At 45.3% G+C, this 25,856-nt stretch overlaps 1 long non-coding RNA gene across 1 annotated transcript; it reads right to left on the minus strand.

Annotated features, from left to right (window-relative positions):
- Positions 1-907: 907 nt before the first annotated feature.
- LOC118585013 lies at positions 908-24,901 on the minus strand. The gene is made up of 3 exons (XR_004945147.1): positions 23,186-24,901; positions 22,709-22,830; positions 908-1,046 (listed from the first exon to the last, which is right to left on the minus strand). It is a non-coding gene; the product is annotated as an uncharacterized LOC118585013 (long non-coding RNA).
- Between the last annotated feature and the right edge of the window lie 955 nt (positions 24,902-25,856).

The raw sequence follows: 25,856 nt of genomic DNA on the forward strand, positions 1-25,856 counted from the left end.
TGCTGGGATTAAAGGCATGTGCCGCCGCCGATGCCACCCAGCCCAAGTTGCTTTTGATCATGATTTTCATCACAGCAATAGAAACCCTAACTAAAACAGTCTATGTATGTGTGTATGCAACCTATGCATGCTTCAGGCCCTCAGAGGTTAAAAGAGATGTTGTGCCCCCTGGACGTGGAATTACAGATGATTGTGAGTTGCCATGTGGATGCTGGGAAATAAACTTGGGTTCTCTGCAAGATCAGCAAGTTTTCATAACCACTGATCCTTCTCTCCAGCCTGTTTGTTTTTTCTCACCATATGGGCAAATGTGCATCCTAAAGGCACACCTCAATTTGTTATCCCAGAGTAAACACATTCAAGTCACTATTATTGAAACTAAGAAATAGAACAGCATCCCTTTGTGCCTTCTGCCAATCACTCCTTCACCCTGCTACCCAGAGGTAGTTACTGTACTAAGGCCTAACAACACAGTTCAAGTTTTTCTTAGTTGAGGAATTTTATATAAATGAAGTTTCACAGTGAATGCTCTAGAGACTAGATTTCTTCTTTCAAAAGAGGAGAAGGGGTAGGGTTGTTGATCAAAACACATTATATACATGTGTGAAATTCTCAAACAATAAAAAAGACTTACTCAGTTTGTCAGATACAAACTTTTTAATTCATTTTTCTTGTCACTTAACAATCCTTTATATGAATACCCTGCAGTTTACGTATTCAATCTGTTCATGGCGATCTTTGGGGATTTTTAATACTTATTTTTTAAAGATTTATTTATTTTTATCATATGTGTGTATATGTTTTGCCTGCATTATGCACATGTACCATGTTCATGCAGTATCCTTGAAGGCCAGAAGGTAGCATCAAATCCCCTGGAACTGGAGTTACAGACAGCTGTAAGCCAGCATGTGGGTGCTGGGAATTGAACTCAGATCCTCTGGAAAAGCAGCCGGTGTTGTTGACCACTGTGCTGTCTTCACAGCCTCTCTTTGAGTTTAACATTGTAAACATTCTGGAACACATACAGGTGTTTCTGTTGGGTTTCTCTGTAGGAAGAGAAGTCTGAGGTCATGTGTTCACCTTCAGTAGATAAACACAAAGCTTTCCAAGTACATAATCAATTTATGCTTCCAACAGCAATCACACCTTCCTATATAGTTCATTCATTTCTGCTCCTAAGACTCAACTAAAGGAGACTTTGTCTAGGCGTGGACCATGGGAGAGAGCTAGAGATTCCTTTGTATAATGCAGGAATATGAAACTGGAACATCCAGTGTGGACAACAGTATAGAAGCTCTTCAAAAATACTAAAGACAGAACTCACATAGGATTGAGCTAGAACACTGTTGGGACACAATCAACAGAACCACAGCCAGATTATTACAAAGCTCCCCACAGACTCGTGGGTGCCAAAGCTCATCAATGGATGATGAATGGATAAATAAAGTATGAACTACACACACAGTGCAGCGTTGTTCGGGTATAAAGAAGAATGGAATCATGTTTCTTGCTCAGACATGGTTGAATTTGAAGGTCATTGTGTTAAGTGAACTAAACCAGTCTCACAAAAAGAAATAGCACAGGCTGGGTTGGGTTTCTTTTTTTTCTCTCCTGTATAGGATGTCAGGGGAACATAAAGATAAAGAATGTACTCAGATGTGGGAGAGGAAAGGGGGAGGAAGAGAAGAAGGAGTAATCAAGAGCAGTGGGTATGACCAAGCACAGTCTATGTGTGTACACAAATGTAGTGAGAGCCCTCACTCTGAAATGAATATTCACTAGTATAAAACTCCTACCTTCACTTTTTATTAGCTATGAACATTTCTTTGGGGAATTTCATGTGACCTCAGATCCCTGAACTATGAAAGGCCCATAATCAGAATATTCTTGAAAAAAAAATTGAGTTGAATTTTATACTAAAGACAAAACATGGTTCTCTTCAGACTACCCTGTAATCATGTGATGTAGGATGGATTTCTCCTGGTGGTGTAAGCAGAAAGAACAGCAAGCTGGGGAGACCTGGGTTACTGCATTATATCTGAGTCTTCACTCAAATCAATCTGATCCTCAGTTTTTTAAGCTGAGAAATAGGGGTGATAAGGCTACTCCATAAGAATTATAAGGATCAAAAGCTTCTATACAAAATTATCAATTAATAAAATTCAGCTTTTCTCCCCCAAGATTTCAGTCTTCTACCTGTTCCAGTGACTTGGGTGTTTAGTGTATCCAGAATGTCTGTTTCACCTCCCAAAGAAAGTTTACCATCTGGAGAGATCAAACGTCATGCTGGCATTTGATTGATGTTACAAGTCATGGGATATCAGGGTAGAGGGACCTGAGTTCATATTAAAGATGGGGAAACTGTGGTTGCAGGTCTGTGTTGGCACTGCTGGTTAATAGCATCACCAGCACTGAGGCCAGCTCTCTTGCCACTAGCCCAAGGCTGGGTCTTTAGCAGCTTCATATAAGCAATAACCTGCATTGCCCATTTTAATGAAGAGTCAGTTTATTAAAAGTCATTGGAGTGGAAGGGAAAGAGTTAAAGTCACATTTTATCCATCTGTTAATTAATCACATTTTGCTAAAATGTAAAACACAGACACAGGCAAATAAATATCAGCATTTATATTTCAAATAACATCTCATTTAAGAAATATTGGAGCACTCTGGCTTCCAGTCCTGCCAGAATAACTGATAGGAGCTTTGCCCTCCTGCCAAAAACAACTATAAGGCTAGACAAATATATGAGGCAACTGTTTGCAGATCCTGAACAGCAGGCAGTGCTGGATTGTAACTTAGAAGAAAAGCAGACACAAGGGATGAACCCCATTATTTCTCTGGCTTCTTCCTCTAGCGGTTTTCTCATGACACACATAAGCATGGGGGCAGACAAGGTGCAGTTGCTACCCAGTGCTGAGGAGGTGGGGGCTGGGGTCCCAGGCTGCTGAAGTGTCTGTGTTTTGTGGAACAGAATAACAAACAATAGAAAGCTTCACAAAGAGGGGCTCTGGCTAGAACTCTCCAGAAGATCTGGCTGAGGCCTGGGAATCCTTACAAATAAATGGTTTTTGTTTAGAAGCTGTAAAACCCAACCGTCATGCTTTACAAACAAGCACTCATGTGTTGGCCACACTAAAGTAGACATCCATGCATTCCCCCAAACCTCCAGTGGGGACCTCAAAAAGACCAGGCATTTGGGTGAAGAACCATGATCTACACTGTAAGTCCTCATTTAAGATTAAAATAGATGTGGCTAGAGAGATGGTTTAGTGGTTAGAGCCTGAGGTGGGTTCCCAGCTCCCACACAGCAGCCTGTAAGTATCTGTAACACCAGTTCCAGGGGTTCAACACCCACTTCTGGCCTCTGAAGGCACCCACATGATAGCTCACAAGCATCTATAACTCTAGGGTCAGAGAATCTGATGCCCTCTTCTGACATTCACAGGCACCAAACACACTCATGGTACCTATATGTTCAGGCAGGCAAAATTCATAACATAAAATTAATAACTATTTTAAAAACTAAAATTGATCTTACCAACAAATTGAGCCAACCTTAACAGAACAAAATGCGCCACAAATATTGCCGCCACTTGACTGGACTCTTGAAAGAAAGCCAGGCATGGGAGCACACGTCTACAATCCCAGCACTTGAAATGGAAATAGAAAGATCAAGAGTTCAAGTGTACCCCCAGCTACTTGACAAGTTCAAGACCAGGCTCAGCTAAATGAGACCCTGTCTTAAAACAAACAACAAAAAAAGACCCTTTAAGGAAAGATGCCATAGTTTGGAATGACCACAGTACCTGAGTTCATTCATGGTGTCCACTATAAAGTCAGAGATTACCAACTCATGAAAGCTGACCTCTGACCACCACACTTGTGCTAAGGTATATGCTTACTCCCCTCATATACACAGAAAAACAAAATGAAGGAAGGAAGGAAGGAAGGAAGGAAGGAAGGAAGGAAGGAAGGAAGGAAGGAAGGAAGGAAGGAAGTTGTTTGATCTAGGTTGGAGGCTCAGGGTTGGATTAGGTTCTACGCTAGGATCTGTAATTGGGTTTTCACTCATTAGCTGAGTATCCTTGTGTAAGCTACCTTAAAGATATGGGCAAGTTAGTTTCCTATACCTCATTTTCCACATTCACAAAATTGGGATAAACACCTGACCCACTGCAACAGTTCAAATAGTAAATGTCCCCTAGAGGCTCACATGTGCACCACTTGCCTCCCACCTGGTGGAACGATTTTGGGGGGCCTTGGGGAACTTGGGGGAGTGGAAGCTAGCTGGAGGGAGTTGGTCACTGGGGCAGGACCTTGGGGGTATAGCATCCCCTCTTCTGTCATGCTTTCTCGTCTCTGTCCAAGGTAATGTGACTAGCTATCCTCTGCCACATGCTGCCGCCGTGATGTTCTGTCCAAGGGCCTGGGCCCAGAGACCATGGGCTGCAGCCTCTGAAATTGTGAGCCATAATAGATGCATCTCCCTTAAGTTGTTCCTGTCAGGAATTTCTGTCATATTAACCCAAAGTGTGGAATACTTACTTCCAAGGGTATGGAATTAGCATTGTACCTAGAACAGACTGTGTGCTATTTGAATGTCTGTTTAATAGATCCTAAATGCAACTGGAATTATCTTCATGGGCTTCAAAAGGAGCATGTTACCCGGAGGGAGAAAACTGGCTGAAACAGTCAAAATTCAGACACATACTCATTTAAATGCACCACTCTCATGAACACTGGTAACTCAGCCATGGGGGAAATCACATACCTATAGGCAGCACAAGGCTGCTTTTAGCTTAGTCAACTTGAGCAGAGTTTTCCATGTGACAAGATAAAATAACATCAAAGACAACACTAAAAGAGGTGAATGGTGACATTGGGGTCAAGTGTGCTCAGATTGAGGGCACAGTAAGGAACACAGTGTGGGCAATGCAAGAAAGAAAGGGTGCTGGCCAAGGAGTGCCATTCATGGCCAGAGGAGCGAGACAATGAAGTCCAGCCTGAAGCTGCAGCTGGGAAGGGCAGAGTCAGGGAGGGACCTTCCTCCATCTCCCTTATGAAGGCAGAGGGGAGTAGATTGTCCATCACATAATGCTTAATCAGCATGAAGTCAGCAGTGAGACAGACCTGTTCCACAGTTAGGCAGCTCACCCGCCATGCTCCTCAACTCTCTCAAACTCAAAGACGGAAGTAAAAGACCTGAGCAGCCCTTTGAAGCAGTCACTGACAGGAGAGACCTCTTGAGCATGAACTAGCTGCCCTGGCTGTTATTGTGTATAGAATCTATCTGAAACATCTCTCGCAGGTTCACTTGTTGAATGCTTAGTGGTCTCCAGAAGGTGGTGCTATTTTGAAAGGTCATAGAAAAAAATTAGCAGCCAGCCTTAGCTAGAAGAAGTAAGTCTTGGATGGAGAGGGTCCTTGAGGGTATATTATTCCTGACTGCTTCCTGATCCACCAGGAAGTGAAGAGCTCTATGCCTCCACACATCACCATCACCATGATCTTGTCCACGTCCATTGGACCAAGCAAACATGGGCTAAACCCAATGAAACTGTAGTTCTGTCCATCACAGCATCAAAAGGGGAACACCCAACAAGGGTACAGGGTCCAGGAGAAGGCAGCATATATACATATATGCCAGCATACATAATAAATATGAATTAAATATCTACACCATACCACAGTCACCCCTAGGAGCATGAGACCAAGGATGATCCCAGCCATGATGGTGCCAACTTTCCAGTAAAAGAGACCAAATGATAGCGATAAACTTAAGTGATGGGATATTACATAGCATGTTGAAAAGGTGCTGAGTGTACTGGAAAAGAGAGCAGAGGGTGAGGAGTGGGGTTATTGGGTGGGAGTAGAGTGGGCTGCAGACTTTAGGAGGGTGAAGTAGATGTAAAGCGTGGATAAGAGGAAAGAAAGAAGGTGCCTGGATGCAAAATGTCGGGAGTGTCTTGGGTTCATAGCCACACAATAAGGTGAGAACCCATGGCAGTCCCTTCCCCCAAGAAACTGTCTCCTTCAATGGCATGCCCCAGGCACCTCTTCATTTGCCTCAGCCTCATTCAGGTTCTGAGTGCAAGCCTCTTTGATAAGGTTTCAGGCAAAACAATCTTGAAAAACAACAAAATGGAAAGCTTCCCCCTTCCCAATGTGAAAACTTACATGAAGCTGTAGGAACCAACACATGATGGTACAGACATGAATACAAGCACATGGACCACTGGACCAACAGAGCAAGCACAGGAGTAAACCTTCCCTTTTACTGGCTTTCAGCAGGAGTGCCAAGAACATTCACTGATGTAAGAACCACTATCCTCTAACAATAATGAATCAAAGCTTAAATGTAAGACCCATGATCTATAAAAACTCTTAGAAGAAAACATGGGGAATAGTTCCATGACATGTATTTAGCAAACACCTAAAACATAAAGGAAAATACCGATTGGGTGGAATTCATACAAAATAGCTCAATTAGAAAAGGCACATGTGATTGAACCTGAAAACCTGAGTTCAGTCCCCATAACCTACATGGTAGAAGAGAGAACCATCTCCTCCAAGTTGTCTTCTGACCTCCACATGTGCACCATGATGTTCACACACTATCTATCAATCAATCACTACTAAAAAAAATTAGTTGTAAACTTCTAATGCATTGAAAGATACAATCAAGCCAGGCAGTTGTAGCACATGCCTTTAATCCCAGCACTTGGGAGGCAGAGGCAAGAGGATATCTGAATTCAAAGCCAGCCTGTTCTACACAGTGAGTTCCAGAACAGCCAGGGCTACACGGAGAAACCTTGTTTCAAAAAATAAAAAAATAAAAAACAAAATGAAAGAAAGGGAGGGAGGGAAGGAAGGAGGGAGGAAGATACAATCAATAGAGGGAAAAGTAACCAACATAATATAACAAAACTGACAAATGATAAATCTGGTGAGGGTTAAAATGCAGAACTTTAAGTAACTTCAAATAATGGCCCACTTTGAAAAGCAGGCAAAGGCATTAACTAGTTCCTTCTTCAAGTAGGACCTATAAAATGGCCAACACACATGAAAAGATGGTCATTGTTTATCACTGGGGAAATGCTAAGCAAAGCCACAATGATGTACTGCCTCACACCTGGTAGATGTACTGTGGGTGAGCTGTGCAATGGTAAAGCCACTGTGGGAAAACAGTCTGAAAACTGATTCCCCAAAATACATAAAATAGAATTACTATCTGATACAGCAATGTCACTTCTTGGTATATGCCTAAAAGAATAGAAAGCAAGATCACACACACACACACACACACACACACACACACACACACACACACAAAAAAAAAAAAAAATGGTATGCCACGTTCACTGCAGCACTGTTCACAATAGCCCAGAGGTGAATCCAAGTCTCCATTGGTGGAGGAATGGATAAACTACCATACATCCCTACAACGGGATACTACCCACAGGCTGAAAAAAAAAAAAAAAACAATTCAGATATGTGTTACATGAATGAACCTCGAGGACACTGGATTAAGTAATATTAGACAATCACAAAATGCTACGGCATTTTCCACTTGTAGGAAGTCCCTGAAGTAGTCAAGGTGTAGAAACAGGTAGGAGAATGATGTCAAGGAGCTGGGAAGTGGTTGTGTGATGAGTACAAAGTTTTGGTTGCAAAAGGACAAGTTCTAAAGAAGGTGGTGGAAACCTGCATTCCCTAGCACTGAACTATCCCACTCTAAAATGATCAAGATGGGGCTGAAAGGATGGCTGAGCAGTTAAAAGCACTTGCTGCTCTTGCAGAGGGCTGGAATTCATCTCTCACCATCTATAAAGGCCAGCTCACAACCACCCATAACTCCAACTCCAGGAGATACGATGCCCTCTTCTGGCTTCCACAGGCACCTACACACACATGAGCATACACACACACACATACATGTATGTAATATTTTTCTTCAAAAATGTAAGGTTAACACAGTCATTTTTATGTTACAAGTATGGAGCACAATTTCAACAAGAAGGATAAAGGAGGTGGTGAATTTCGAGCAGCCGCTGAAGGAGGTGAACTTGAAGGGGTCAGAGCAGACAGGCAGAAGGCTTGTGTGACAGAACCACAGTCTTTCCCATACTTTATGCCACACCAGTGACAGTGCATGTGACTACCGATGGTCTCAAACATCCCCACCCAGCCAGCTCCTTGTCTTAGAGAGAATACATACCATTGTGCTGAACCAAAATCCCAAAAGTCTCCAGCAGAGTGGAGAACCCCAAGAGTGCAGTGCTTGATCTGGACTGAGACACCCACAGTCATTTGCCAACAAGAAGCAAGCTTGCAAAGAAATCATGGGATGAACACACCATGCCATGGTCCAAAAAGGAGTGAGGGCCCTGCACCATAAGGCCCCGAAGGCCAAATGGACTACATTGATTTGCCTTACTTGTCATTGTTTTGCTCATGCTTCACCAGTTAGCTGATAATGAGGCCTCAGACAAACCAGAGATTGAACTGTAAAAGACATCTGTGAACCACTGATCTCACAGAAGCATAAGAAGGGAATTTTTAGGAGCCTTTAAAAATTCGCTAATATTCTCATGGGGTGAGCACATCAATGGTGCATTTTAAAGTATCAAGTGTTTGGGAAGAGGAGAAAAGTTAGCCAAGATCCCTGTTCTTCTGGGACAAATGAGATCATTCACTGGGCTATGGCTGGATCTCCCTCACATGGGGTCCTGGGAAGGTTCTGGAAGTCCCCAAGCATGGCTGCTTTGTACTAATGGGGATTTGTAGGATTGGAGGCAAATGTGATCTAAAGCAGGACCCACACGGAATCCCCACAGGCAGAGGATCTGGGAAGTCAGAGGGAGAGAGACTTACCTGTGAGCCTGGGCCTTAGTACACACCCTGGGCCTCAGAGGACCCTACCTACTGTTCATCCCCATGCCTCTCTAAAGCTTCCAATAGGGGCATGATGGGATGCCAGGATGTTGCTAAAATCCCTTCCCTGGGGAACACATAAACAATGTCTACCCTCCTCCTAAGGTCCTTACAACAAAACAAGGTATGATTCCACCAAAGTTCACCAGGGGACCAATGAGTTTATGGGGGTATGGGTGAGGAGCTGTGGGCAAGAGCATGGGTGACAGCCACAATTGAAGGTCTGTACCCAGCAAGAATGGTTGCTTCCCAATGGCTGTGTGGAGGGAGTCTCATCATTCTCCAGCTGTATCCTCTAGCCCCTCCCAGACACCCCAAGGCCACATGCATTTAGGGAAGAATTGCATACAACTGGTTTATAAGAATGGCTGGATACTCAGGTATCCATGACCCTCCTTCCAAAACAGAAGGTCCAGTCAGCAAGCCCAGCCATTATGATTCTGGATGAGCAGGCTCAGTTGGACTCCTGAAAATAGTGACAGTTTGGCTCAGAGGATATTCCTGTACAACACAGGGTCATTCTAGCCTGGTCTGTGATCTCAGTAGGGAGATCCTTGTTCAAAGGGGCATCTGCCACTGTGGCTACTTAATATTCTCTTCTCCTCAGGTATCAGCTTTCTGTGATAGACCTCCCTCCTCTTGAGGCTTCTGCCCTTGCCTAGCCATGAGGCAACCATTCATCTGGGCCTGGCCACCTGTGATGACTAACCTTGGTTGTTAACTTGACACACCTGGGAAGAGGGACCTCAGCTGAAGAGGCTCTAACTATGGCCATGTCTGTGGGGCATTTTCTTCATTGCTAATTGCTGTAAGAGTGCCAAGCCCACTGTGGGCAGTACCGTGCCTAGGTAGGTGGGGGTATATGAGAAAGCTGACCGTGAGCCTGGGAACAAGCCAATAAGCAGCACTCCTCCATGGTCTCTGCTGCAGTTCCTGCCTCTAAGTTCCTGTCTTGAGTCCCTTCCCTGGCTTCCCTTTACGATGGACTATAACCTGTAATGTGAAATAAACCCAAGTCGCTTTTAGTCAAAATATTTTATCACATAAACAGAAAGCTAACCAGGATGCCATTGGAGCTCCTTAACCCGGGGCCCTAGGGCTACAAGGGAAGTGGAACAGGGAAGGAGCCCTTTAATTCCAACCTTGGTGCCCGGACTTGCAGATGTAGCCAGATGTCCACCATTATCTGAAACTCTACCCAGATGTCTTAATCTACCCTGCTTCCTCTCCTTTCCCCAGGCTTTTTCCTTCGTGCTTCCCATCCTCTCCAGAGCTGTCTGGAAGCCTTCCAGTAAATTCCTAATGTGTTAGAGTTAGTTTCAGTTGCCTGTCAGCAAAAAAGCCTGATGGGTACAGATGGGCACAGCCCCAGGGTATGCTACTAAGAAACATCAAAAGTGCTTGCACCAGCCAGTGTGATGACACAGGCTTGTTATCCTGGATACTTTCAAGGCTGAAGTTGAATATCACAAGTTCAAGTTCTCCCTGGGCAATTTAGTAAGATCGTCTCAAAAAAAAAAAAAAAAAAAAAAGGAGAACTGAAGATTGAATTTATTAGCAGAGCACCTGCCTAGAATCCCCCAGTGAGGGGCTGGAATGTGGCTCAGTGGTAGAGCCCCTGCCTAGAATCCCCCAGTGAGGGCTGGGGTGTGGCTCAGTGGTAGAGCCCCTGCCTAGAATCCCCCAGTGAGGGGCTGGGGTGTGGCTCAGTGGTAGAGCCCCTGCCTAGAATCCCCCAGTGAGGGGCTGGGGTGTGGCTCAGTGGTAGAGCCCCTGCCTAGAATCCCCCAGTGAGGGGCTGGGGTGTGGCTCAGTGGTAGAGCCCCTGCCTAGAATCCCCCAGTGAGGGGCTGGTGTGCAGCTCAGTGGTAGAGCCCCTGCCTAGAATCCCCAGTGAGGGCTGGGGTGTGGCTCAGTGGTAGAGCTCCTGCCTAAAATCCCTCCAGGAAGTGGTTGGGGCTCAGTGATAGAGCAATTGCCTAATATGTGAAAGGGCTTAGGTTCAATCCCAAATACCACAAAAAGGGGGACTCATCTCAAAGCAAACACTCCCTTTGCTTCCCAGAGGCTCTGCCTTAGGAAGACTAGTAAATTCCTCCAGAGGTTGAAATAAAGGTCTGTAGAACTATGAATATGGCTTTCCTCAGGGCAGGGGATAGACCTCATGTCCTTTCAAGGACCCCGACTGGATTCTCAGGTTAGAAGAGTCAGGAGCCATCACAAACCAGATGCACAATACAGGATTCCCAATTTCTTTTGACCTATGACAAAGTTTCTAGCAGTCCTGGGCTAGTTTGACTTCTGTGGCTGTGATAAAATCCTGACCAAACAGGCTTCCTGGGACATCAGGGCGGTATCTCAAGGCAGCAACCTGAGGCAGAAGCTGAAGCAGAGGCCATGGAGGAGTGCTGCTTACCTGCCTGCTCTCCTGGATAGCTCAGCAGGCTTTCTTCCACAAGACAGGACTGCTTGCCCAGGCATAGCATGACCCACAGTGGACAGGGCCCTCCTACATCAATCATTAATCATGAAAATGCCCCACAGGCCAGTCTGGTGGAGGCATTTCCTTGATCATGGTTCCCTTTTTCCAAGGGACTCTAGTTTGTGAGAAAATGATGAGAACTAATCAGTGCAAGTCTGATAAGTAAGCCCTTGCTCATTCTCCTGTAGGTAAGCCCAACAAACTCACCGGTTCACCAAGCTGGACCTAGGTGAGGCCATTATCTCCGTGTGTAATTACAGGTACCCTATCTTGAGTGAACAGACATTTTTCACATCTCTATAGCAAAAATTAATACAACATCTGATCACCAGTGCCTAGATTGGGCCTTGGTGCCACCAGGTCTCCCCAGATGTATGCTCTGTGCTAGTCAGTTTAGTGTCAACCTCGCACAACCTAGTGTCACCTGGGAAGAGGGAACCTCTGTTGAGGAACTGTGTTGATCAGACTGGCTTGTGACCAGGACTATGAGAATGTCTTGATTGGTAACTGATGTGTTAGGGCCCAGCCCACCATGGGCAGCACCATCTCTAGGCAGATAGACCTGGGCTGGGCATGAAGTGAAGAGTGAGTCGAGTCTGTAAACAGCATCCTTCTGTGGTTTCTGCTTCAGCTTGCCTCGGTGACAGGCTGTAACCTGAAACAAACCCTTTCTTCCCTAAGTCGCTTTTGGTCAGAGTGTTTTACTGTAGCAAAAGAATGATGCTAGAGCACACACTGCCCATCTGAAGGGCTACTCTTCATCTCTGCCTGTACGCAGTGTGATGAAGCAAGATCATCATCTCTGAGCCCTCTGGCCCTTGCAGCCCCCAGCGCTCTCCCTTCTCCCATGGCTGAGAAGCCAGGCCACCCCCTGAGTTCACTTAAATCACGGCATCCGCTCCCTCCGGAGCATGCATGCACACTTGAAACCCTTAAACAACCCTCGCCATATGTGTCGATTTAAATGGAAACCGAACGGGGAAGGATTCTTACGGCAGTCTGTCACCGACTGAGCTCTGCTTCCTCCAGTTAATTTATGTCTTCCGTAATCAAGTGGCTGCTTTTTAAAAGGCTCCACCTGGGAAGGCACATTTTCCCCCATACGTTCACATTCGAAGGTCCCCAGCCTGGGAGTTAATCGTCATTTTAGACACTGCGCTGTCAGAGCACTTTATCTTCCAAGCTCTTTACCTGTATTAATTAATTAGAACTATAAATACGATCAGTACATGACTATTCTGGAACTAATCAGTCATTGACTCCACTCAGGACCTGGAGGGGAATTAGGAAAATCAACTCTTTCCAAAGTTGGGTCCAGACAAGGTAATGCTATCAGTTCTGTCCTATGGGCTGGTGGGGAAGTGGCTGGCTAAGGCTCCAGCTGGGGACACTTGCAGTTTCCAGGACAAGCCAGCAACCCGAGCTGAAGGGACACAGATCTATCATAAGTAAAGAATGGTTATGCTTTCCTGCTGGTTAAGCATAGCACAATGGTTAGAGGTCTGTTCAGCGCCTGCCCCTGGGATGGAGACTAAGTGTTAGGAGGTGGCACAGACCTTTCCTACTAAAATGTCATGGCAGAATTAGGGAGGACCCAGACACAATAGAGGTCACACATCTTCATCCTCCCACACCACCACCACCATCAAGAGAGAGAGAGAGAGAGAGAGAGAGAAGCCAAGGAACTCTGACTGGAGAAAACACTACAGGACCAATGAGTCACTCCAGAAGTGTTCATTCTGTGTGCTGGAGAGACGATGGCTGTGCTTAAGAGCACTTGTTGTTTGCAGAGAACCCAGGTTTGAATCCCAGCACCTACATGGCAGCCTATAACTGCCTGTAACTCCAGTTCCAGGGCTTCTGACATCCTCTTCTGGCCTCCAAGGACACCGGGCACGCACATGGTGCACAGACATACTTGCAGACAAAACACTCATACACATACAATAAAAACAATTTTTAAATTTATTTATTAGCGCTGAGGACATAAGCCAATGAAAGAATTATGTTTAGCCCCCATACATCTTCCACAAAAAATACACAAGATACGTAGATGATGGATGGATAGATGATGGATGGATGGATGGATGGATGGATGGATGGATGGATGGATGGATGGACGGATGGATGGACGGATGGATGGATGGACAGATTACATACCAGACTTTCTAGAAATAAAACAACTTGGTCTTCACTCAAGCTTACAACTACTCAGAAAACATACTTGAAAACCACAATAAACAAATCCAGGACTCCATGACACTTAAAGTCTGGGAGGCAGAGTCCAAAAAATACCATTCTATATTCCTCAAGTCATCTGGCAGTGGACTGACTGAAAAGGCCAGAGAGAGACAAAGTTTGTTGACTTGACCATGGTTAGTATAGACATTAACTCTGAGTTTCTGGATTCAATCTGATTCTGAATTTACCAGTAGTGGATCCTGACAGGCTATAGGCATTGGCCACCAGTCTGGCAAGTTTCTGAATCAAAGACAAATACAGCTAAATGAGATGATATGAGAAAGGACACCACTGAGTCCCCACAGCTGACCTAGAACTAGCATTCCTCAAGCTACATTTTCTTTTGTTTATTTTTATTATATATATAGCCTGCATGTTTGTATGTGCACCACATATGTGCCTGGTGCCCACAGAGGTCAGAAGTTTGAATGTTTGTAAGCTGCCATGTGGGTGCTGGGAATGGAACCCACATGTCTGATCCCTGACTCACAAGTGCTCTTAGCAGCTAAGCCAGCCCCCTAGGTCAGTTTCTTCATTTCTCGTTATTTGCAAAACACATAACTTACATCTCTTGGTGTCTGGGGTTTGGGGGACTTGGGGGCTGGGGTTGGTATTCTGGCCTGTGAGTGGTCACCCCTCAACATGCATTTGTCTTTTGCGTGCCTTGCTGATTAAATACATCACTATCGTGTCCATGGGGCACAGAACACAACCCCAAAGGACTAGGATGGCGAAATGCTGACCCCAGCCTGGCACTGAAGAAAGGCTTTCTGGGACTCCAGCTAGGTACTTGGGTCTTCTTAGGGATGTGTCCATGGAAAACAGTGTCAAGTCCATAAGAGGTGCTAAGCACCAGACTCTGCCTACTCCAGTAAGAGAAGTGTGAATTTGCCCCACTCCAGCAGGGTGGGATAAAAAGAAAGCACTAAAGCACAAAGGCAGCTTGTAGGCGAGGGGAGGCATGTGCAGGCCACACTGAGTGCATATTACTTTTCTGTAGGTGCAACAAAACCCTCTGGCAAGAGCAACTTATAAGAGAAAAACTGCTGGGCAGCAGTGTGCACATCTTTAATTCCGGCACTGGGGAGGCAGAGCCAGGCGGATCTCTGTGAGTTCAAGGCCAGCCTGGTCTACAGAGCAAGATCTAGGACAGGCACTAAAACTACATGGAGAAACCCTGTCTTGAAAAATCAGAGAAGAAGAGGGGGGGAAGGAAAGCATCGGTGATTCCAGGGTGATGGGGTCCATCGTGGCCAGGGAAGCACAAGAAGTGGGAACTGTAGGCAGCAGCAAAAGCAGAAACTGCCTGACCACATTTTATCCACGTACAGAATGGGGGAAGAGGAGAGAGGGGATGAAGTAGGTGAGGCTATAAACCCTCAAAGCTCAGCCCTCAGCGACTACTCCAGCAAGGGTCCATCTCCACCAACAGCGCCACTAACTGGGGACCAGTCATTCACATGAGCCTATGGGAGACAGTTCTCACCCCGACCCCCACACTGAGTGACACCTGCAAGCCACTTTAATACCGGTCCTGAAAACACTCCTGGACTTCTGCTCATGTCCCCATCCAGTCTCCCAGACCCTCTCCTTCCCTGGTCACACACCTGAGAGCAGCAGAAGCAGGAACAGGTTCCCCCATGCAGTCAGTCTGTGGGAAATGACCTCTGCATCACTGGTACCTTCCCATTCCTTCTGTAAAACCGTGATGGGATATCATTCTAAGATAGCCCCACCAGGTAGAAAGAGGTGTTTCTTCCTTTTTTCTATCTTGGAGTAATAAATCAAACACACACACACACACACACACACACACACACACACACACACACACACACGACACACACGACACATACTTTCCTTCCTCTCTTGATGGATGAGTTCGAAGTCCAATGGCTGATACTTTGCTTAAGGGTTGAAAATGATAAAGGAAAATACTCATCCTCATTTTCTTAAAATTCTTTCTTAGACCAAAACCAGGGACTTTCAGGGTGGGGGGACCTCTGGACATGCTCACAAGCCCTGGAGCTAACAAGAGATACACTAATGCTGTCTTTGAAGCAACTTGTGGACACATCCTCCGTCTTCACCTCCTTGAATGGTACCAGCTCTTGGAGGTGACCAGCCAGGGCCATCACAGTGACTCTCCTGTCACAGATCTTTAGAATTACCAAGCAGCTGCCTGAGCCAGGCAGAGACTCCAACACACAACAGCACACCAAAATCCTGTGGCCTCCTCCCCCAGCATTTATGAAGTACCACTGACAAATAAAAACTGCATGCTTTTAAGGAATACAACATAATGACTTCCCATACATGTGAAATTATCCCTCAGTGCCTGTAGGAATTAGTTCCAGGTCTCCAAAGAGTAGGTCAGCATTTGCACAGAACCTGTGCAATCCTGAATCCTTTAAGTTGTCAATATAACACAAGACTTCACGGAATATCAATGGATATTATATTCAGTGGATGACAAAAAATGCTTGAACATATTTCTAGTGGAGATGCAATATTTTTTGTCTCTACCCACAGTTGGTTGGATCTTAGGACGTGGAAACCTGATACAGAAGGCTGTGATTACCATAATCAAGCTAATTAACATATCTACTACCTTATGCAGTATAGGGGTGTGTGTGTGTGTGTGTGTGTGTGTGTGTGTGTGTGTGTGTGTGTGTGTGTGTGTATGTGTGTGTGTGTGTGTGTGTTAAGAATACAAGGCCAGACATAGTGGTGTGTGCCTTTAATCACAGCACTTGGAGGCAGAGGCCAATGTATCCCTGTGAGTTAGAGGCCAGCCTGGTCTATATAGGACAGTCAGGCTATGAAGTGTCTCAAATAAAAAGGAAACCTGGAATCTGTTCTCTTAGTAAATGTCAAACCTAAGCTGCACCGAGATGCCATGCTGCCCACCAGTTCTCCAGGACTTACCCTACATAAATGACACCCTACACACATGAAACTTTGTCTCGCCTTTATGCCCACCAGCTCCTGATAACACTCTGTCTGTTTCTACACAATTAACATTTTGGGTGCCCCTTTTATCCAAGTATACAGTGTTTACTTCTCTGTGTGTGGCTTATCTCATTCAGTGCCCTGCCCTCCAGATTCACATCATGATGAGTGGCAGCCTCCTTTATCAAGGCTAAATCAAATCTTGTATCTTTGTGTGTACATGTATGTGTGCATATGTGTGCACGTGTGCAGGGGGGAAGAGAGGAGAGAGAGAGAGAGAGAGAGAGAGAGAGAGAGAGAGAGAGAGAGAGAGGTCTATCCTTTTAACAATGGACAAACTCACTGATTACTTCAGATCTTGGCTGTTGTAAATAACACTGAGTACACACAGAGCAAAGAGGGTGTGGGGAGTCACCTCATTGGGTATACACTTCTATAGAACATCTTTTCCCTCTGGGCCTGACATGAACGTCACCATCACAAAGCAGAGCACCTGCAGTGACCTGGGTGTACAGTTGTGACGATGAAATAACAGACCTGCAAGTTTCTAAGCCAGCTGTGGCTACTAACACCCCCTCCTGGAGAGCAGCGGGGTGCTCACAAGATCCTCAGAACCTACCTCAGTTCTCCAAGCACCACTGGACCCTGCCCCCGATAAGCATCATTGTGAAATACTGACAGCGGGGCTTTTGGCCATCCAGCTGCCCTGGAGTTACCCATGCTGCTGGAAGCAAGCCCCTTGTTTTTTTGTTTTTGATTGTTTGCTTGTTATGAGACAGAATCTCACTATGCTGTACTGGCTGGCCTGGAACTTGTTGAAATCCCCCTGCTTCTGCCTTCCTCAGAGCAGGGATTAAAGGTATGAGACATCACACCTGGCCTTGCTGCATTCATTTTGATGCCATTTACTGTAAATGGTACTTTGGGGGTGTTTGTTTGCTTGGACAGTTGTTTGATAGTGTATGGAGAACTGATTTTGTGTGTTCATTATCTGTCCTGTAATCATACCATATTTATTTACTAATTCTAATAGTTTTGGGTGGAGTCACTGGTATTCTATGCATGTAAGATCATGTCATCTGCAAACAGCAACAACTTCTCCTGTTACAGCTTTTTATTGTGTAGTTGTTCTGCCTAGAACAGAAGTGGCTGGAGCAGGCATTCTTGTCTTGCTCCTTGTCTTTAATGAACAACTTCAACTTCTAGTGTTGACCGCGGTATTATCCGTGGGTTTGTGAAGCTTTATTATGCTGAGGTACATGCCTTCTATACATAAATGTTTGAGTTTTTTCTCATGGAATGTGATTAAACTTCGTCTAATTTTTTTTTCTGTATCAACTGAGACAATGATCCAGTTTTTATCCTTTGCCTGTTTATTGATCTGCATATATTGAACCATCCTTGCATTACAGGAATCAGACCCATTTGATCATAGTGTATGTTTGAATGTGTTCTTAAATGCCGTTTGCTAGGATTTTCAGTGAGGATTCTGGCATCTAACTTTGAAGATATTGGCCAATCATTTTCTTTTCTTACAGCGTTGTTCTCTGGAGGACAGGCTAATGCTGACCTCATAAAATGCATCTGAGTTTTGTTTCCTCACTAGTAAAGCCATCTGATCCTGGGCTTTTCTTTGTTGGGAGATTTGGGGCTTTTGGGGAGGGCTGTTTGCTATACATTTGATTCAATTTCCTTATTTGTTATTGCTCTGTTCGTGTTTTCTATTTCTTCAGAACTCAGTCTTAGTACACTGTACATAATGGTAAATTACCCACTTATGGCGAGTTATCTACCCAGCTCTTGCACATGACAGGTCATGCACGGTACTCTCAAGATCCTTCATGTTTCTGTGGAATCTGTTTTAATGTCTCCTTTCACACTTCTGATTTAAGTCCTTTTCCCCCTCAGTCCAGCTAATGACAATCCACTTGATCTATTTTTTCAAAAGCAGGATCTTTATTTGATTTATCTTTTCTGATGTCTTTTTTTTTCTAGATGTGATTTCATTTATTTCTACTTTAATCTTTATTCCTCCTACTTCCTTTGGTTAGTGTCTTTTTCTAGTTCCTTGAAGTATAAAATTGGGTTCTTTGAAAGCTTTCTTCTTTAAAAAAAAATTATTTCATTCATTCATTCATTTATTTATGCGTTTGTGTGTGCCTGATGGAGGGGCACATGTGCCACAGCGTGCATGTGGCAGCCATAGACCAACTTGGAGGGCTCAGTTCTCTTCTCCCATTATCTTGGTCCTGGGAATCAAAATCAGGTTGTCAGGCTACATTTGAATATGCATGTGTGTGTGTGTGTGTGTGTGTGTGTGTGTGTGTGTGTGTGTGTACAGATGTCCAAGGAGGCCAGAGGCATCAGGTCTCTCTGGAACTGCAGCTACAGGCAGTTGTAAGCTAGCCAATGTGGATGCTGGGAACTGACCTTGGGCCCTGTAGAAGAGCGCTGTGTGCTCCTAACTGCTGAGCAACCTCTCCAACCCTATCTCAAATATTTAATTTCTTCTTTGATTCTTCTTTAAAGCCATGGTTTGTTGCTATGGTCTGAATGCTTATGACATAATCCTATTAGGAGATAGGCCCTTCGCAGGTGATTAAATCATGAGTGTAACCAGATTGCTGCCCTGGCCAAAAGACTATAGAACAGGCTGCCTGCTTCCTCCAGGTGAAGGCACAGTGGGAAGAAATCAGGACCTTCGGGGCAACAAAAACCATCAGTTTTATCTTGGACTTAGAAGCCTCCAGGACAAAGAAAAATGGGTGTAAACCACCCCTAAGCTGCTCAGTTGTGCCTGGGCTGGACTTAAGACAGTTGTTTAAGACCACATTGTTTCATTCCCAAATGTGATAGTCTGAATGAGGATGGTCCTATGGATTCACGCATTTGAATGGTTGGTCCACAGTTAGTGAAACTGTTTGAAAAGATAAGGAGGTGTGGCCTTGTTGGAGGAGGTGTGTCCCTGAGGGTGGGCTCTGAGGTTTCAAAAGTCCATACCAAGCCCAGTGTCACTTTCTCTGCCTGCTGACTATGGATCAGGATGTAATGCTCTCAGCCACTTTGCCAGATCATGCCTGTTTCCCACTATCATGATTGTGAACTAACACTCAAAAACTGTAAGCAAGACCCCAGTTAAATGCTTCCTTTTATAAGACTTGCCCTGGGTAGTGTCTCTTCACAGCAACAGAACAGTGGTTAAGACACCAAAGCTGGATTTCTTCCAGCTCTGCTTCTGAGACCAATTCCTAGTTTTACCATATACTGTTGTAATCAGAAAAGATATTTCAAATAGCTTCCATCTTCTTGTATTAATTGGGATTTCTTTGTGGCCAAAACATCCTGGAAAGGCTCCATGTATGCTTCAGAAGCATGTGTACCTAGCTGCACTTGATGCAAAGTGCTGGCTATATCTGTTAGGTCCACTTGGTTTAACATGTGGCTGGAGTCCAACAGTTTTTATTGATTTTTCAACCAGGTGATCTACCAGTGGCTGGAACTGAGTACTGAAGTCTGTTACTGTTATCATGCTGCTGTCCATTTCTCCTATCAGATCCGGTGACATCTGTCTTTATATAATAGTTAGGTACGTCATTGTTGGGTATGATATACATTTACAATCACCCTATCGCCTTGATGGATTGTCTCCTTATTATACCACAACAATTTTCTTTGCCTCTTGTAATAGTTTCAACTTATCTAGCATTGACTGTCCTAAAACCTCCTGTACAGCTCAGCCTGGACTCAAATTCTTGATCCTCCTGCCTCATCTCCCAAGTACTGGCCCAGCTCCACCCTGGATGCCCTTAAAGCTAACTTGAGTCTCTTATGGGTAACATAAAATTCAAAACCATTGTGATTTGATTTCTTTCTTTCTTCTTTTTCCTACGACAGGGTTTCTCTGAGTAGCCCTGGCTGTATTGGAACTCACTCTGTAGACCAGACTGGCCTCAAACTTAGAGAACCAACCATCCAAACGCCTCTGCCTCCCAGTGCTGATCCGGATTAAAGGTGTGTGCCACCATCACCACCACCCCCATCCCCACCCCATGCTGGTTTCACTTTTAGTATCCATTCAGCCATTCCACATCTTCTGGTTGGAGAATTTAATCCATTGTCATTTAAGAAAATTGTTGCTAGTTAGGACAATTGCCACTTTGCTGATTGTCTGTTTTGCAGTTCCTCTGTCCCTTCCTCGGTTTTTTAAATAAAATCTCCAAATTTTAATTCTTATTAACAGCATTTTATACTTTTGACACTGTAATTTTTCTTTGAGACAGGGTCTCACTGTGTAGCCCCGGATATCCTGGAACTCACTCTGTTGACCAAGCTAGCCTGGAATTCACAGAGCTGCACCTGCCTCTGTCTCTCAGGTGCTGGGATTTAAGGCTTGTGCCACCATGCCAAGCCAACTTACTTCTTTTGATATTGGGTATCCATTAACAAACTATTGTAGCTGTAGTTATTTTAGTGCGTCTGTGTTTTAACCTATATGCTAGAGGCAAACACCATTATGGTATTGAAGACGTTGAATTTCACACTCGCTGCCATTTTTTCATTTCCTCTTTCCCCTGGAAGCAGGCACCTCTGCCTCCAGGTTTTACAGCATAGCATCAGGAAACACCATTACCTATCAGGCTAGCTAGGGATTTGGGGCCCTCCCACCCAGGCCAGATGCCAAGAACCTCCTTTGTGTTTATTTTCCCTACTATATGCCCGTAAATTCTCATGTCTGCGTCCTTTCCCTGGTCTGGCCTAATATACATGTTGTTAGCCACCTTCAAGGTTCACATCACTGCCCGGGGGCTCTCAAAGAACCTGGGCATAAGGCAGGAGAGACAAGGTAGAACACTGAGGTAGCCATAGGGCACTGGAAAGAAGGCTCTGCAGCTGCAGCATCCCAGACAGACCACGAGAAGACATCCTGACAGAGCCCACAAAACAGCAGGTTATATAGTTGAGTCCTGAGCCCAAGGTGCTTCAAGTCCCCACCTCTCTACAATGAGACAGCTCCTCCGGCCATGTAGCCATGCTGATCACACACATGTTCTCAGTGAGGCAAGAAGCGGATGAGTGCCTTGTATCATGTACCTGACTGCAGCTGGGAAGGGTCTGTCTTAGCACTGAGCTGCAATCACTGGTGGAGAAGAGTTTGTGAACACAATAACACTGTTCTCCGATGATCCTGGTGTGGGCTAGAAAATCACAGACACTTGGCATGAAACAATGGGCCCTTGAACACATATTGTAAGTCCACCTAGAATTTCATAGCAAGATGGCATAAACTGAGCAGCTTGTCGTAGTCCCGGAGGCTTCAAAGTCTAAGATCAAGATGGGGGCAATGGTGGGGTTTGTTGCCTGCTGTGCTGGTTGTTCTTTTGTTTTTGTTTTTGTTTTTGTTTTTTGGCAGCCTGATGCAGACCTAGGCACATCCAGTGTGGTGGCTGAAATGAGAATGGCCCCCTTGGGCTCACATATTTAAATACTTGATTCCCCAATTGGTGGAGTGGGGCTTGGGACCATTCCCAGTCAGCTGTCTCTCTGCCTCCTACTTGTGGGTAAGGCTGTAAGCTCTCTGTTGCTGCCCCAATACCTGCTGCCATTCTCCCACCATGATGGTCAGGGACTCACCCTCCAAAACTGTAAGCACCCAATGAAGTCTTTCTTCTGTAAGGTGCCTTGGACATGCTGTCTCTTCACAGCAATAGGAAAGTAACATATGAGAAGAAGCCTCAGCAGAGGGATTGCCTCCATCAGACGCCTGAAGGCAACTCTGTGGAGCCTGTTCTTGCTTACTGACAGATGTGGAAGGGCCCGGCCCACTGTGGACAAGGGCAGGTGGTCCAGAGTTGTAAGCAAGCCATGGGGGGAAGCCAGTAGGCAGCATTCCTCTATGGCTTTTGCATCAGTCCCTGCCTTGAGTTCCTGCCCCAATTTCCCCTTCATGACAGACTGTGACCTGGGAGGAGTACAATGAGAGAAGTCTTTCCTTCCCGAGTGGCTTGTGGCCGTGGTACTCACTGCAGCAAGAGAAAGTGAACTGGGACACCTGGTGAGTGTGACTTCTTCAAAATTTAAATCTTCAGGTTGTGACCTCACCTGAAGGAAGGGGCTAGCTGCTCCATAGCCTCTTGTACATGTTCATCACCACCTCCTGTGATTAGCATGCAAGAACCAATCTGTCCTGTTCATTGCTCTTTCTTAAGTCCCCAGAAGAGTCCCTGGAAGGCAGCAGAAGCTCATCAAATATTTGATGAGTGAACAAATGAAATAAGAAATATTTAGCACCATGGGCACTGGGTTATGTTGTTTAAGATAATTCCCCGAAAGTGGAATGCCCGCATCCGAGAGCACATGCATCTTACAATTTGGTATCCACAAACATTGCCCACAGTGACAGAACTTCTGTCCCCCGACTTACAGTCTTCGTGGACACACACACACATGTTCAATGTGCTCCCCGTGCAGCCACATGAAGAGACCTGACACCCCAGCACTACCACAACCAAGCATTCAGCCTGTGACATTCAGGGGCACACAGTTTAAAGCCAGGGGTAAGGGGGAGGGGCTTTTCACCTGACTGATGAGGGTGATTGGTCATCATGATCTCCTCTCTGGTGCTCTTTGCAGGAAGGACCAACGTTGGCAAATTACCTTTCAAGTCCCCAACTATCAGACACAGCAAAGCAGCAGCTAGCACTGCCCTGGCTCAATAAATGTTTAATTAATTAATCAATCAAGCCAAATCAAACATGAGCATGATTACCCAGATATTTCTGTCTACACACCACGAGGTGGCTCATTAATTTCTTTTTCTCTTCTCTTAAACTTTTCTACTGGAATGAGAATGTGTTTGGGAATTCTGTAGAGTTAGCCTGAGAGGTTTAAAAAAAAACTGATAAGTATGAAATATTCTCAGGATATCCACCAGAGAAGATTGCTGATAAAACAATCGTTGTTATCCTAAAGTCAATGCCTTACTGTTCATAATGCTGAGGTAATAAAATACTACAGCCTGTGAGAAGACAAGTTTTAAAAAAAAAATGGGGGGGCTACAAATATGGTTCTACGAACATAAAAAGCCGAACTCAAGGGAACCTAGATCAGCACATTTTGCCCAGGGTGAACATCCTCACTTCCGCTAATCACAAGGACAAAGGGATGCTCTGTGGCATGAGATTCTTAATTGTGCCTCTCCCTGTGGGATTCCGTCAGAATCTCCCAGCACTGCAGCTCTGTAAGAAAATATTGCATTGGGTCAAATGTAGGAAAGTGAAAGCCTGATAATCAAATAACCACACTGGGCAGGTGTGCTGTCTGGTTCCTGTGCTTAATAAACTTACAGCGGATGCTGGAGGTCTCTAAGAAACACCCCCAAACACACACATTGGGCTTCAAGCAGCTTGGCTGAGTTCTGCATCTTCACAGTCACTTAAGACCATAAATTATCTGCCTTGGTTTCATTTAAAGATCATAAGATGCTGGGATTTTGTACTGTTTATTTTGAGCTATAAATACTAGCTGTGGTCTTTCTGGGTATTAATGTGATGGTAATTGTGCTCCTGGTGGATTTAGAATGGGATAAATGAATGACATTCCTAAGCCCCACCAGCCAGTGGTACTCAGAGCAGACACTGCTTCTGCCTCTGGCAGCACTCAACCCAAAAACCCCAGCCCTCAGGAAGGTGCAATGGTCAGAGCAAGGAACCCTAACAGAGTTAATATAAATGGAAATTTCTGATAACGTCCAGAAGGTAAAGTAATAATAATTCACAAAAAACATATTTCCCCTACTCTCTTAAGATTTGCCTTGTATTTTTTTTTTTTTTTTAAGCTCTTCTGGGTTGAGTTCGAGCACTCACTCACTCACACATTCGTCTGGGAGGCAGTGATCTGGCAGCAGCCCACGGCTCAGAGATGTGCCAGGAGGACTCCAGCAACTCATCGAGGCCTCCGATTCCTCACAGACTGAGCCCCAGCACAGAGACGCGTGATCCCGACCATAAGCGCTGCCTTCACAGGCTGTCGGGGAGTGTGAACCCGGGACAGCAGAGCTGGCTAGAAGCCCAGCAATAGCCACTTCCTCCCTCGCCTCGGCAATGCAAACACGCAGATCAATGCTGTTGCTTTGGAATCTGCCTCATTCCAACATTGTCAACACACGTTCAGCCACACATAGTCCACAAATACACATGCCAACACACACAGCCATCACACGTCCATCTTCACCATCAACTCTTTACCTTTAAATGGTGCAAGGCATGTGCCCTAGTTTGCTTTACTGTTTCTGGGATAAACATTGACCAAAACTAAGTTTCGGGGGGGGGGGGGGGGGGGGGAAGGGCTCTGTTTGGCTTACAGGTTATATACAGTCCACTATCAAAGAAAACCAAGGCAGGAATTCAAGGGGAGAACCTGGAGGCAGGAACTGAAAAAAGAGATTACAAAGGAACACTGCTTACTGGCTTACTCAGCTACCTTTCTCGAGTAGCCAAAATCCACCTGCACAGGGGTGGCATGGCCCACAGTGCCCCACCCCCATCAATCATTCATCAAGAAAATCCCCCACAGATATGCCCACAGGCCAGTCTAATGGAGGCCATTCCTCAAGCCAGGTTCCCTCTTCCCAGGTTTGTCTATGTTTGAACCAAGTTGGCAGTAGCTATGACAGGGTGCAAAGGAACAGCCAGATCAGACCTGCCACTGCCTCCCCAGGTTCTAACCAAAAGCCACCCAAGTGCTGGATCTATTTCAGGCAACTCATCCTACAGGCTCTCGGGGGTCTGGCATCTAATCAAGTTACCAAGGTTTTGATGAGTGATCTGGGAAACTTGCAACCCTGAAAAATCACCTGTGCTTTTTACAAGCCTCGGTCATGGGTAAAGAACATGCACCCCAGGATCTGGGCCTGTCCTCTAAGGATCTGAGTATGTACCCCAGAATCTGAGTATGCACCCCAGGATCTGAGCCTGCCTCTAGGATATGAATATGCACCCAGGATCTGAGCCTGCCTCTAGGATATGAATATGCACCCAGGATCTGAGCCTGCCTCTAGGATCTGAGCATGCACTCCAGGATCTGAGCCTGCCTCTAGGATCTGAGTATGCACCCAGGATCTGAGCATGCACCCCAGGTCTGAGCATGTACCCCAGGATCTGAGCATGTACCCCAGAATCTGAACCTGTCTTCTAGGGTCTGAGCATGCACCCAGGATCTGCAACTATGAAGAAACACTGAGGCATCACAG

This window comes from Onychomys torridus, chromosome 1, assembly GCF_903995425.1.
Source record: "Onychomys torridus chromosome 1, mOncTor1.1, whole genome shotgun sequence".
Classification (NCBI taxonomy): Eukaryota; Metazoa; Chordata; class Mammalia; order Rodentia; family Cricetidae; genus Onychomys; species Onychomys torridus.